At 46.8% G+C, this 13,951-nt stretch overlaps 1 non-coding gene across 1 annotated transcript; it reads right to left on the minus strand.

The window, feature by feature from the left end:
• Nucleotides 1-6,522: 6,522 nt before the first annotated feature.
• TRNAQ-CUG lies at nt 6,523-6,594 on the minus strand. The gene has a single exon. It is a non-coding gene; the product is annotated as a tRNA-Gln (tRNA).
• Nucleotides 6,595-13,951: the final 7,357 nt, after the last annotated feature.

Here is a 13,951-nt window from a genome sequence, read left to right on the forward strand (position 1 = left end):
CTGCAGTTTCAGCAGGGCCGCATACTGAGCAGTGTGCCCTTGCTCTGGACTAGCCACACTTGTAACTCTTTCTTGGACTAGCAGTCGACCTCCTGAGATGCCCTGCACTCAGGCTCCTTCCACAAAGTTGCAGTTCTCAGAGATGGCACTGTTTGTCACCTGCCTCTGCAGCATGGGCTGCACACCAGCCTCTTTCCCACTGGCACTGGAGCTCAGTCATTCCGCTGCACTCCTTTGCCATTTCCCCTTCAGTCTCCAGGCTCTTCAAGACAGGTACAGTCTCCCACCAGCCATTCATGATGCAAAACATTCACTCACTGGCCTGCTGGGACCAAAGCTGGACACAAGGAAGCATTCAGGTTCCTTATAAACAGGCCATGCAACAATCATGCAACAAGCTTTTCATTTCTGCATTTCCCTTCTGAAAGGAAGGGATTCATGGGTAGAGTACGCGTGTACCTTGAGTGCCATGACTAGACACTGACAAGTGCAGAGCCCATACTAGCTGAGAGTTCCTCTGGTTGCTCGCATGAAGGATTGTCATGAACCTTTGAGATGCATCACAAGAGATCTATCTCTGCCCTGTAAACACTACCTCTGCCTGGTCCAATGTACCTGGAGTAGCAGCAGCGGCCAGGCAGCTGTACAGGATGTAAATAGAGGGCAATTACATCCTCCTGCCAACTCCATCCTCTTCTTAGGCACTGGAAGGAGCTGCAGAAACATTAGTCTTGAAGCTAAGAAAACCCTGGTTCCTCAGACTCTCTGTAGCAATGTCACACTATCCTCACAGGGCTGGAGCTCCAGGCCTCTGATCATCCCATGGGGCACACTGTGAATACGCTCCACATGATCATCGCCTTTTCCTTGCTTCTCCAGTCTTTCCTGGCTTTCATCCCCATTTCTGACACTGGCTCACATTTACTAATTCTAGGCCATCAGGTAGTGTTGTCAGGAAAACGGGACACACACAAGCTTAGACTTGCATGAACATTAGAGCGAAGAGTGCAGGCAATGTACTGACAGTCCTCAGTGCAGCCTACAGGGGTATTTTCTCCAGCTCCAAGCAATTTTTCCATGCCATTGAGATCGAAAACATCCATAGACATGTGGGTCTTTTCTCGCATTTCAGACTGTACAATCTTGATGTTCTGTCTGAATGAATTGGACATGTATCCTGCATGTCTCTGATTGCCCACAAGGAGAAACGTCTCATAGCGTTACTTTCAGATTGCCTGCATGGAGAGCATTTCAGAGGTGAATTCTTGTGTACTTCATCACAGAATGTCACAGAGACCAGTGGCAGAGCACATCTGGTTGGTAAGAGCAGGAGGATACCATCGTTCCCCCAAGGAGTAAAGCTAAGCAGTTGACAGGGAATATGTGGCAGGGGAACAGACATCCCTGACAGCAATCTCTATAGAGGAGAGCGTCTCGCTCCCAGTTCTGCTCTCCCTTATTATGAATCGGCCTTGATCGCCATTACTTTGGTATGTAGCAAACCAACAAACAATGCAGTTTCTGTAAGCGCATGTTGACTACAAGGAGTATCTCTGTGGTCTTCCCTGCCTCTGCTGCATCACTGTTGATCTGGGCCTCTTTTCCCATCTTCAAATACGCCATCCCGATATTTTGATGGAACTTCCTCCACCATCTATAGCACATCTCTGATGATGCACAGGGAGAAATGTAGCACAGATTTAGACGGAGAGCTTGCACTGAATGCACTTGAGAGCTAACCACTGGTGTCCTTCATGGATTCACAGTGACTGGTGGACAATGCTCAACGCAGGAACGAGTAATGCAACAAATGACATCCGCATGGCAGTATGAATCTGCAGCCAAACATTTCAGGTGAAAGAAGCAAGATATTAATTACTAGCAAGGTCTATGCAATCACCAACCGCTAGCTGTTTTGATGCTTCATGACCATGGAATGTTTCTGTCATCACGTGCGTCAGGAACACAGCATAAAAGCTCATGCTGCAGCAGGCTCAGCATCGTCTTTGTTTCCTTCGCTTTCCTCCAGGAACCAGGTAAGCCTCCTGTGGGCTTGAGTGCTGTCACGTTAGCTCCTCTGTTTGAATGCGATTTAGGCTGCCTCAGTATGGCATGGCAATCCAAACATTTCAGGACTGCAAACTCTTTTCCTGTGGAAGAGTGGTGGGTGTGTAGAGGTGGGAAGAGGTGGGATCTTTCAAGGGAAGTCAGATTAACGGGGGTCAGCTGTGAGGATGCACGCCCTCCAGAGTCATTGCCTGCAGGAGATGGCACTGACCAGATAGACAGGCTCAGTCTTTATTGCCTCAATTTTCATGTTTTGATATGGCGTACGATCAGTCTTTCCTCTCCTGTGTATCCTTTCCAAAAACTGGCTGAGACATCATGTGTGGAATGATGTAGTGAGGATGGTAGGAGGAACGAAGGGCAGTGTACATCCTTGAGTCTAGGTAGCTGTGACACCTCTTCATCTCAGCCTTTTTGCACTATTACAACACCAACAATCTTCATCTGTGTTATGGCATGAGGATACACAGGAAGCTGTCCTGGTGCAACAAGCATCTTATAAATCAAAGATTTGCTGACAGATGTGGGGGTGCCGAGACGCTGCAGACAGACTTTCCAGTACAGCCTAGAGGTGAAATGGCACAGCTATTATGTTTGTTAGCAAAATCAGCTGCAGTCTCCTTCTGAGTATGGAACTAAATACAGAGCCAGAGCGGAGCAAGGGATGCGGGTGAGAGAACAGTAGAAAAGAAAGCCTGACCAACTTTAGGGTCCGTGTTCCCTCCTTGCTCTGTGTTTCAGCTTTGCCTCCCTCAGCAAGAGATGTCGTGCTGCAGACCCTGTGTCCCATCCCCCTGCGGTGCCTCTGGGCCAACCCCACTGGCAAGCAGCTGCAGTGAGCCATGTGTTGCCCGCTGCGCTGACTCAACTGTGGTTATCGAGGCCTCCCCTGTGGTGGTGACCCTGCCGGGCCCCATCCTCTCCTCCTTCCCTCAGAGCACAGCCGTGGGATCCTCTCTGTCAGCTGCAGTTGGCAGTTCCCTCAGCACCGCGGGCGTTCCCATCTCTTCTGGGGGCTCCCTTGGTCTGTGTCTGCCTCGCCCACGCTGCACTTTTAACTGCTGAAGCCGATGGATCGACCCATTTGAAGAACACATCCCAGATATGGATGGATCGTTGCTTCTACCTCTCTGAAGAATGCAAACAATATTCTTCCCATCTGTACTGAGCCACTTTGTTTTTCCATTCTCATTAAAGACTTTATGTAGCACTGCTTGGGTCTTGTGATTTCTTTTCTTCCTGATGCCACTGGTCACCTGCTCTGATAAGTAAAGCAGTGTGCACTGCCCTCAGCATACCTGTTATCATGGGAAACAGTAGAGGGAGAACCTGCCCTCTCCCATGGCAGCGAGTCCATCCGCAGGCAAGAGAAAGATAACATGTCCTTCTGTGGTCCCTCCCAGTCTCAACCGCACTGTGCTTCTGTGATGTATTCTATCAGGACAGGCAGGAAGAGCAGGGAACTGTTTGTGTGAAGGACAGGTGGCTCCAGGGGCATCCTATCTGTGTATTTAATACCTGCACAGAGAGGCTGGATGGGAGGAAGAAGCAAAAGCTTAAATGGAAGGATCATTGCCTGTACCCCTCTGAAGACTGTAAGCAATTTTCTTCCCGTCTGTATTACGACGTTTTGTTTCTTCCCATTAAAAACTTTGTGTGGCATAGCTTGTTACCTGTGGTCCGTTTCATGTCAGGATTCAAGCGCTAAGCCTCCGCGAATCCGGCCTGGTCCAGCCGGGGTCCATTTAACTACACGTTCACACCAATATTGTGAATAGCTAAATGGCATTTTATTGTGTGTGTCAGCGGTTTAAATAAGCCACTATCTACTTCGTCCACACCTTTTCTACATATGCGTAACTCCTTCTACATATGCATAACCGAGCAGGGGAGGGCCTATCGGGTTACATCCCGAGTGTTCGTGCATGCCTAATGCAACAATAGCTGGAGACTGTTTGCCTTGTTTTCCTCCTACCTCCATTACCCACGCATGCAGCTAATAAGTGCAGATTCCCTTTTTGGAAACAGAGGAGGGAGACTTTCCTTGTCCTGTAGCAGCAAGTGACATCGTCTTGTATGGTCTGTTGCCAAGCAAAACTACTTCTCAGGAAATAACACTGTGCTCTGCATACAGAGAATGATACACATCAACATCCTCTCCAAAGAAGAATCTGTTCCATTGCCCAGCCAGCTCAGAGAGATGGAAAGCATAGCGGAGAACGGAGGGAATATTCACTTGAGACAGAGAGAGATTAGATCAGACAGACTGGTCTTGATGCCTTTGACCAGAGAAGACAGATCTCCCCCGGTAGTTCTCAGCATCACCTGCACGGATGTCCTGGGAAGAAATCAAACGCACTGCTGGCTGGAGAGGAGAGAATGCGTAATGTCCCCTGGCAGCTGGAACGAAGTGCTGGGGGAGGAAGAGGGCCCCTTGGGGGCAGGAGAAGCTGCCACAGGAATTCCTCACCTGGGGCAGGTAAAGGTCTTCAGAAGAAGAGCCCCGTGATTGTGGTGTTCCAGGACATCAGCCCCTGCTCAGTGAATGAGTTCCTATTTGGTGGCACATTGCTCTTACTTCACAAAAGGGGGCAATAGTTAAATGCGATCAGCAGGGGAAATGTAAGGAGTAGAGTAACATTTGAGGGCCAGGACTTAGATGAAAATCACCCATGTAGGGGTGAGATCAAGCAAAGCGGTGACGTTATCCCCTACTAAACGCTCAGCTAGATGGGCCTGCAATACACCGTGGGCTGGATCCCAGGATCATCACCAAAAAGCCCGTCCCACTCCAGGGGAGTAACTCAAGGCTCTGCACCAGACCATGAAAAGGAAAGGCTTTGATGCAGCAGACCAGAAGGTGTACAATGCTCTGGTTCAGGAACGCACCACAGGAACCTTTGAGAATGGACCTTGATGAGGAAAGCAGGGCTGTGGAGGAACGAGTCCAGAAGCTCTGCACGTCCACAGCTGACGTGACTAGTGTTGAGCACTTCAGGTTCCGCCAGCTCACACTGATAGGTGCCAGTGGGAGGCTGAGTCGCCAGGTGCCTTTGTACTTGAAGGGCGTGGAATGGGATTGTTGGCATCTCGGCCCACAGACAAAGGAGCCTCGGTTGGCTCCTTCCCTCGTCCCTTTCAAGCAGGACATGGCAGGCTTCTTGGACAGTGAGATCAAGGTTTGCTGAGCAAAACAGGTCAGATTTGATTCGGGGTTAGTTTCGCGGGACGGACGCCAGTATCCTTTGATCTCACTTCTGTACCACGATTTGATGGCTTCCAACAGCCTCTACACTGTGCAGCCCAAGATCTCCCTTCCCAGGCTAGAAGAAGCACCACTACTTGGTCAGTTTCACCAAGGAACATGGCTATCTCAGGAACCTTGTGAGATAGAGGAGCAAAAGCCATCAGGGTATGGAACACTGCCCTCAGTTCCTCCTCAGTAGGGCACATCCAAGGCCTCAGGCCAGGGAAATGAATGTGCAGAGCAAAGCCGGCCAGTGTGAGTGTGAGTAAACCTCAGGGAAGGATCACAGGATCAAATACACAAGCAATATTCCAAGTTGGAAGGGACCCAAAAGGATCAACTCCTAGCTCCACACAGGACCATCTATAAATCAGATCATACATCTGTCATGGTTTTGTGGTATTGACAGCAGCACCACAAAACCATGACAATATCTGTGATTGCAATCCAAAATCGTGAGGTGGTTTCTACTCTGCTAGATGTACCCTCTATGGGGTCACTTCTGTAAAAACACTAACCATTTACTTACAGGAAACAACTGCGGGCATCTGGTTGATCACACGCCTCCAGCTGTGCTTCAAACTTCATCACTCCGCGTATACAGCCTGTATACATAACAGTGAGTGTGATGTGCATAGAAAAATTGTGTTTAATACCTGCAGAGGGAGGATGGAATGGATGAAGAAGCACGAGAGACACAGTCTCTTCTCAGTGGTGCCCCTGTGAGGGGGAAAAAGCAATGCACATCAGTGGGAATCCACAGAACACTACACACAGTATTCCTCGTGTTCTTTGAGGTTGGTCAAAGGTGGGAATGGGCTTTCCAGGGATGTTGAGGAGTCTGTCTTGTTGGAATAAAATATATACACCCAGACATGGCTCTGAACAGCCTCCTCTTCTCGACCATGCCGTGAGCAGGCCTTGCACTGCAGGGTCTGCATCTCATCTGCTGTGGGATACAGTGGCATACTGCTGGTTTCCCTCACAAGGGAGCAGCCATCAATAAGAAGGCAACAAAGAAGGTTCAGGGCCTGTGCTCACTAAGCTAGACAGGTGTGGGGGGACCACATCAGGGGAAGGCTATTGCGTGGCTAAAAGCTCAGAGAAAGAAGGAGAGCAGGGAAGGATGACTGGAATGCATGAAGAAGTTCACTTTCAGACCTAGGTGAATGTCAGCTGTGGGCAAAGCTGTGGGAGCCCAAAAGTAGAGGTCTCACTGAGATTTGAACTCAGATCGCTGGATTCAGAGTCCAGAGTGCTCACCTTTACACCATGAGACCAGCTGCATACTTGCTCTGTGCCTTCTCAGCAATGGAATGGACAGACAGGAGACTTTAGAGGAAAGTTGTGCTTGTAGGAAGACACAGCACATCTTCTCATGGGTCCCACAGCATGCAATGGCTGCCTCTGATGGCACTCAAGAAGAGAACACTCTCCTGTGGTTAACTCTTAACCCTGGAGGCCAATCAGTGTTGCTTCAGGGCATGGCTCTGAACAGCCTCTTCAGGGAAAGACCTTTTAATCCCATGCCTGAGATTTCTTACCCTATCACTGGGAGTTTACACATCTGTAAACCACGTTATGCTGTGTTACCTTGCAGAAAGGTAGTGTGTGCTCCATCCCTTCAGCCTGAGAAATAAATGCCTGACTATCCACTCTCCTTCTCCTTCTAATTAATCTCCCTATATTACAGAATCACAGAATTGTAGGGGTTGAAAGGGACCTCTAGAGATCATCGAGTCCAACCCCCCTGCCAAAGCAGGCTCCCTACACACGTTTGTCGCAACAGGCTCGGCGTCCAGCGCGGGTCTTGAATATTCCACAGAGAAGGATGGACATCCACCCTGACCTCCCCTTTGCGGGGTCAGTGTGTTCCTCGAGTTTTCAGTGCCTCCGTAACCGCTCATGTAAAGAAGTTCTTCCGCACATTTGTGCGTAACTTCCTATGTTGTAGTTTCATCCCGTTACCCCTAGTCCTGTCCCCACGCACCACTGAAAAGAGACCAGCCTCACCACTATGGCTCCCACACCTCAGGTATTTATAAACCTGGATCAAGTCCCCTCTCAGCCTTCTTTTCTCAAGGCTAAACAGACCCAGTTCCCTAAGTCAGACCCAGTTCCCTAAGTCATATTGCCTTAGCATTTTGCAAAAGCACACACAATCGTGATGAGAGTAGGAAATGGCTTCATGGCACTAACTCCTGTCTACAATGGACTTTCCCTTAGCTCATATCATGCTGTCATTACCGTTGAGCTTGGAACCAACCCTGCGAATATGGGTGCTCTCTATTCTTAGGAATTGCTCTGTGTTGATACTACACCCAAATTTAAGCCATCATCTCTCAAATGTCTCTGTTACCCCAAAGGGACGGATCATTCTCTCAGCCTCGCTAAGTCCTGCAAATGTTTTAATTTCTCCCCATGCTCTGCCACTACATTTTTTTCTTCTCATTAAAATCTTTGTGCAGCATAGCTGGGGATTTGTGATTTCTTTTCCACCTTCAATCATTAGGGACCAGCTCCGCAAGGAAAACCTGTGGTAGTAATCTGCCAAGTCTTTAGAAAGTGTGGGACTCTGTCTCCCACTGCATTCCCGTAGAAAAGAAGACATGTCATTGTGTACTCTTTCCTATGTAAAAATCATGGAAATAAAGAATCACCACCTTTGGAGAACACAGATATGGATGGATCGTTCTCTTGGTGTCACAAGGTCAAGCAAGTGTTTTACTTCCTCTCTGTACTGAACCCCTACATTTTCCTTCTCATTGAAGACATTGTGTAACATAGCTAGGGACTTGTGATTTGTTTTACTCCTGCTGCCATTGGTCATCTGCTCTGATAAGAAAAGCAGTGCCCACTGCCCTAGGCTTGCCTCATATCTCTGGAAACAGAGAAGGGAGAACCTGTCCTCTCACACAGCAGCGAGTCCATCCTCAGGCAAGAGAAAGACAATGACCTGCTGTGGCTCCTCCCAAGCTCTACCACTTTGTGATTCTGCGATCTGTTATAACAGCAGAATCTGGAAGAGCAAGGAATGGTTTCTGTGGAGGGCAGAAGGCTCAGGGGGCATCCTGCCCATGTGCCTAATACCTGCAGAGGGAGGGTGGACAGGTGGAAGAAGCTCAAGAGACTCAGCCTCTTCACAGTGGTACCCTTGTGAGAGGACAAAAAGCAATGCACATCAGTGGGAATCCACAGAACGCCACCCAGTATTCACTGAATTTAAGACAGACAAGATGGCAATCAGCTTCCCAGGTAGAGTCTGTCTTGTTGGAATCAGCTACATACACCCAGATGTGGCTCTGAACAGCCTCCTCTTCTTGACTATGCAATGAGCAGGCTTTACACTGCAGGGTCTGCAACTCATCTTCTGTGGGATACAGTGACCAACTGCTGGCTTCCCTCACAAGGAAGCAGCCATCAATCTGAAGGGAACAAGGAAGGGTCAAAGGCCTGTGCTCACTAAGCCAGAGAGATGTGGAGGGACCACGTCAGGGGAAGGCGATTGTCTACAAGCACAGAGAAGGAAGAATGGCGATATGGAAGATTGCTGTGCATAAAGAACTGTATACCATAAGACGGCATCTGCTGTGGAAAACTGAATGGGAGTCCAGAAGTAGAGGTCAAAGTGAGATTTCAACCTCAAGCACTGGATTCAGAATACAGAGTGCTTATCTTTACCCCATAGGACTCATTGCACACCTGCTCTATGCCCTCTGCGAGCAACAGAACAGACAGACAAGAGGATTCAACAGAAGGAAGAGTTGGCAGGAAGGCAGAACACGCCTTCCCACAACTCACGATGTCTGCCACTGTTGGCAGACAGTTCTCTTCACAATGGAAACAGAGCAGGAAAACACTGCTTTCCCGTGCCTATGAGTTGCTACCCAACCATCAGGCACTGACACATCTGTAAACCAAGTTATGCTGTGTTACCACACAGAAAAACAGTGAGTGCCCCACCCCTGCAGGTTATCCAGGACAATAGGATGGGGCCCTGGGCAGCCTGATCTGGTGGGAGGAAATCCTGCCCATAGCAGTGCAGTTAGAACCTTCACCTCTCAGCCACAACTACTTACTGCAGCCACTTATGCTGGGTTCATCACAAGCCCTGAGCAGTGACTGACTCCCAGGGATAGGTAGCACTTAAAGCCCAATAGATGGGACTAGCACTTGTGGGGGTTCAAAAGAACATTTGAGACTGAAAAACAAATTTGACAGGGTGTGGAAGAAGACACTGAGAACAAAGGCTGTCTCCAGGAGACAAGAGCAGAAGTCAAGTGGGGTGCATAATCTTCCTGTGATGATGACCCTGACTGGAGAAGTTGTTCACAAAAGCAACTTGTGGCTCTGATAGGATGAGCACTTGCATGGGCAGTTAGTGTCTAGACATGAAGGAGACTTGTTAAGTGTTCTGTTGACATGTTGAGGGGGGATGGAAAGTTACAGGAGGGAACTTGGAAATGTATATAAGGGATGTTAGAACCTGCAATAAAGGATTTGGATCGTTCATGCATCTGAGTCTGTGCCTTCAGACATTGCATGCGCTGACCAAATCAGACAATTGTAGGATTACATAGGCACTGAGAGATGGAACAGCTAGGCTGCACCTGCACCTCTCAGCATCTTGGCATCACACTGCCATCTGGCTTATCTTGCCAGAGAGGCTGGTTTCACTCTTGTTACATTTTTACAATTTTTGTTATCGGTATTTCACATCATAACATCATGAAGAGCACTGGGAGGTAAGGAGTTAGTGCTCCAGTTCTATTGACTGCCAATTTTATGTGTACCTGGTTCTCAGAAGAGAAGAACTACATACCCCAGAGGACTTTGCTTATCCATTTTCCATTCAGAGGAAAAGATAAAACTGCTTGCAACTCATGAGACAGCCCTCGCTTTTGCTGCTCATCTCAGCAGTTCATGCTCCCCAGCCATTTCACCTTCAGCTTTAGACTAAGGAGTTCAGTTTCGTATTCTCTCTCACATTTTATTTGATTTATAAGCCTCAATTCCAATTACATTGTACTATATTGTGTTATCTTGCATTCCAATATCATATTTTGTTGAACCGGGGCTACACGTTCCTCATGCTCTGCTTTGCGTAACTGACCAATCACCAGGTCAGGACCAATAACTGCATACACACACCAATTTGGTGAGCAGTAAAACATGGCGTTTATTGCTTCATGGTGTTTGTTTATATACAGGCTCTACTTTGTCTATGCCCCTTAAGCTATGCGTAATATAATCCAGTCACAGAGCAGGGGAGGTCCTGTCATGTCACAGCCCGAGTGTTCGTGCACACCTACTACAACAATATTTAGCAGATTGTTACTGCTATTTTGTTTTTAGGTCCATCTCCCATCTCCCTATCCTTCCCCATTATCCCTCTTCTCCTTACCCAGAGCGTGGTTCTGTGGGTCCCCCTGCACCATTAGTCACAGAACCAGGCCAAACCAGTTTGTAAACCATCAACAACACTCTCCCCCCCACCAGCCCCATCCCCCTTTTTCAGGACATAAGGCCTGAGGGCCTGCTGTTCCCCTGTCAAAGACACAGACAGATCTAGAGATAACTCTGTGAGGACTCCAAAGATAACCTCACTGCTGCTACCAAGGAAACAAGGGCAAGGGCAGCTCTGTGGAGACAAACACTGATGCACTGATATTTGGCAGCTGGAATTTTAGTCCCGCTTTGCTTCTTCCCTACAACTACCATGCCAGTTCTTGCTGTGACTGTTGCAAAAATGAGAGAAGTCTATGGAAAGTGGAAAATGGAGACACAATTGACAGTGCTCATTGGCTGAGCCTTGGAGAGGGACAGGTCTATTTTTCAGAACTGGCTTTCGTTGATTATTGAAAGCTTTTGTGGACACCTCTCACAGTATCCATCCCTGCTATCAAAACCTTGCCACACAAACCCAATACAGGGACTGGGAGGGAAACCAGAGGGAATAGGCTTGTTCAGAGTTTCTTGCCACCACTGCAAGGGATGCCCAGGGCCTGAGAAGGGTCCAAAAAGCCAGATACAAAAGCACTTGGTGCAACAATATTTGGATGGTGCTGTTGAGCAGTCAGTGTGGAGGTGGTGGTGACTCAGGCACTGGCTGAGCCTATAGCAATGCTAAGAGGTGGTCACAGTTGAGAAGGTGAGCAGGAGGACTTTGACAACTGTCACCAATTGGAAGTGCACTATGATAGATAAGACCAATATGCAGAAATGATAGTTGACAATTTATTCAAGAGTTTTCCATTTGTTACCTACAGGTTATCAGTAGCAAGGACACGGAGCCTGTCCTAGAAGTGGGGGAGAAGCAACATCAAATTGGTGCGTTTAGGATAACCAGCAAAGTTTTGACCCACCTAAGATCATAGAATGATAGAAGTATCTGCAACAAAGGAACACCTCAGAGACAGAAGCACTGTTGAGGTTAAAAAAACCACGAGATTCATATATCATGTGCCACCTGTCATATACTGTCACAGGTAAGGATTTCAGTCACCACCACCTCTCTCTCTCTCTGTTGCTTCCAGGGAAGAATCAAAGGCAGTTTTGTGTTGGTAATACTCAGGAGAGACGTTAGTCTCCAAATGCTTCCCCTTATATACAAGAAAATGTCATGGTTTTATGATTTTTGGTTACTGATATTCCACATCATAATATCATGTAGTGCACTGGGAGTTAAAGTGTTAATACTCCAGATCCAAGTACCTGCCTGGAGGAGAAGAACTATGTTCTCCAGGGGGCTTTGTGGTCAGAGAGAAGATAGAACTCCTGGCAAGGTCACCTGATTGCGCTTTTCGTCTTGGCACTCTTCTGCTGCCCGTCTCGACTGCCCACATCACTTCAGTATCAGTGTCAGGCCTTCAGCATTTTGGACAGTCTCACTCTCATTATATTTGATTTATTAGCTTCAGTTTTAATTATATTGTATTATAGTGTGTTATCTTGCATTCCAATACCATATTCAGTAAATTAGTTTGTTTCTCCTCAGATAATTGCCGCTGTTTTTAATTACTTTTGGGGTCCCCTGTTTCACTTTTCAGGAGGCACGGATTTTGCAAAATCCCTCCACAGAACCAGGCTGGACCGGCCTATAAACCGTTGACAGAAAAGATTCATAATCTGCTATGAGCAGTGGGGTGGGGACTCTTGCTAGAGTAGCATCTGGTAGCATCTCCAGATTCTTTGGATTGTAAGGTGGTATTAACTTTTGATAAAAGTCTACTTTTGCTGTGTAAGATCCTGGTGCAGAACTGGAATAGCATGGGAATGTGGGAGAGATAATACAGAACAGACAGCTTTGGGTTGACAGCATCTGCAATTTGAACAATGCCATTGTGTATTGAACGAAGACCTGCCACTGATTCAAGCATTTTGTTTCCCAGCTCATTAAAAAGCTACTGGGCCACTCGTGTCTTAGAACTGCCTACAAAAACAAATGTGGTGATTAACACAACAGGGGAAGTAAAAAAGTCACTCTTGCTGCCATCTCTCCAGAGACCAAATCCTTCAGGTAATGGTCTGAGAGCTTGCTGACAAAGTCTTAAAAGCCTCTGTGTAGAACTGTGCTCCTGTATACAAAAAGCAGTCATAGCCTGGTCTAGACTGTCAGAGATTCAACAAAGATTGTAGAACCATGACTATTTTAAGACGTTTCCAATTTCTCTTCCGTGTATGATTTCAAGAATAACAAGGGAACACAAAGACTTGGAGATGAATCAAAAGATGGATCCAATGAACAGCTGATTGATTCTTAGATAACAAGTCTCAAGTTTTGGCTTCCTTCCACCCTGCTTCCAAATTTCACATAGACTAAGCCTGGTAAGTTACTGCACGCAGTTACCATGGTTTCATTTTGGAGAAATAGTTTACGTATACTCCTACCAGGCACAAATGAGGAGATGGGTTGATTTGTTGAATGCATGTACAGAAAGATGCTAAATCCTGTTTTGTAATTTCCATGCGTATCAGTTACACATCTGAGTTACATTCTGATATAGAAGCTTATACCACATTGATGATAGTCAAGCAAAACTGTGAAGTGAAAACAGGAATATTATCCACGTTTTGATGTTAATGTTAAGTTCAAACGGACTTTATAAGTTAACAGAAATTATTGTAATGTGCATTATGCTGAGGCTGCTCCTACCCTTCTGGAAATAAAATGATGACAATGCAATCACTGGAGCTCCTAATGGCCTAATTGTTATTGTGTCCTTTTAAAAGCAATTCACTTGATCTGAAAAGTGAAAATGTCTACATTTTAGCTGAAAGTCTAAAAATGTTACTATTTGGTAAATGAGGAGAAAAATCATAATTAAATATTAATTTAATGGACCGAAAAGTAGGTAGAAGTGAATCCTGATCTACAGAGTTACCCAGCCCCTGGATATATACAGATTCCAGCTGCGGGTTTGAACTTCGAAGTCCAACAGATCTTTGTGAAGCAGGTCTACCATCCACTGAGATTTCAAGTCAAGCTTCTTCTGTCATATGCATATGGTTGCTTTTTTTTTAATCAGCAAAATTTGTTCTTCCACAAAATTGTTTTTCCCAATGAACTACCAGGATTCTAATTATAGTTCTCATGAATGTAAATTATGTTGAAAACGAGACAAAATACAAACCTGT

This window comes from Coturnix japonica, chromosome 10, assembly GCF_001577835.2.
Source record: "Coturnix japonica isolate 7356 chromosome 10, Coturnix japonica 2.1, whole genome shotgun sequence".
NCBI lineage: Eukaryota > Metazoa > Chordata > Aves > Galliformes > Phasianidae > Coturnix > Coturnix japonica.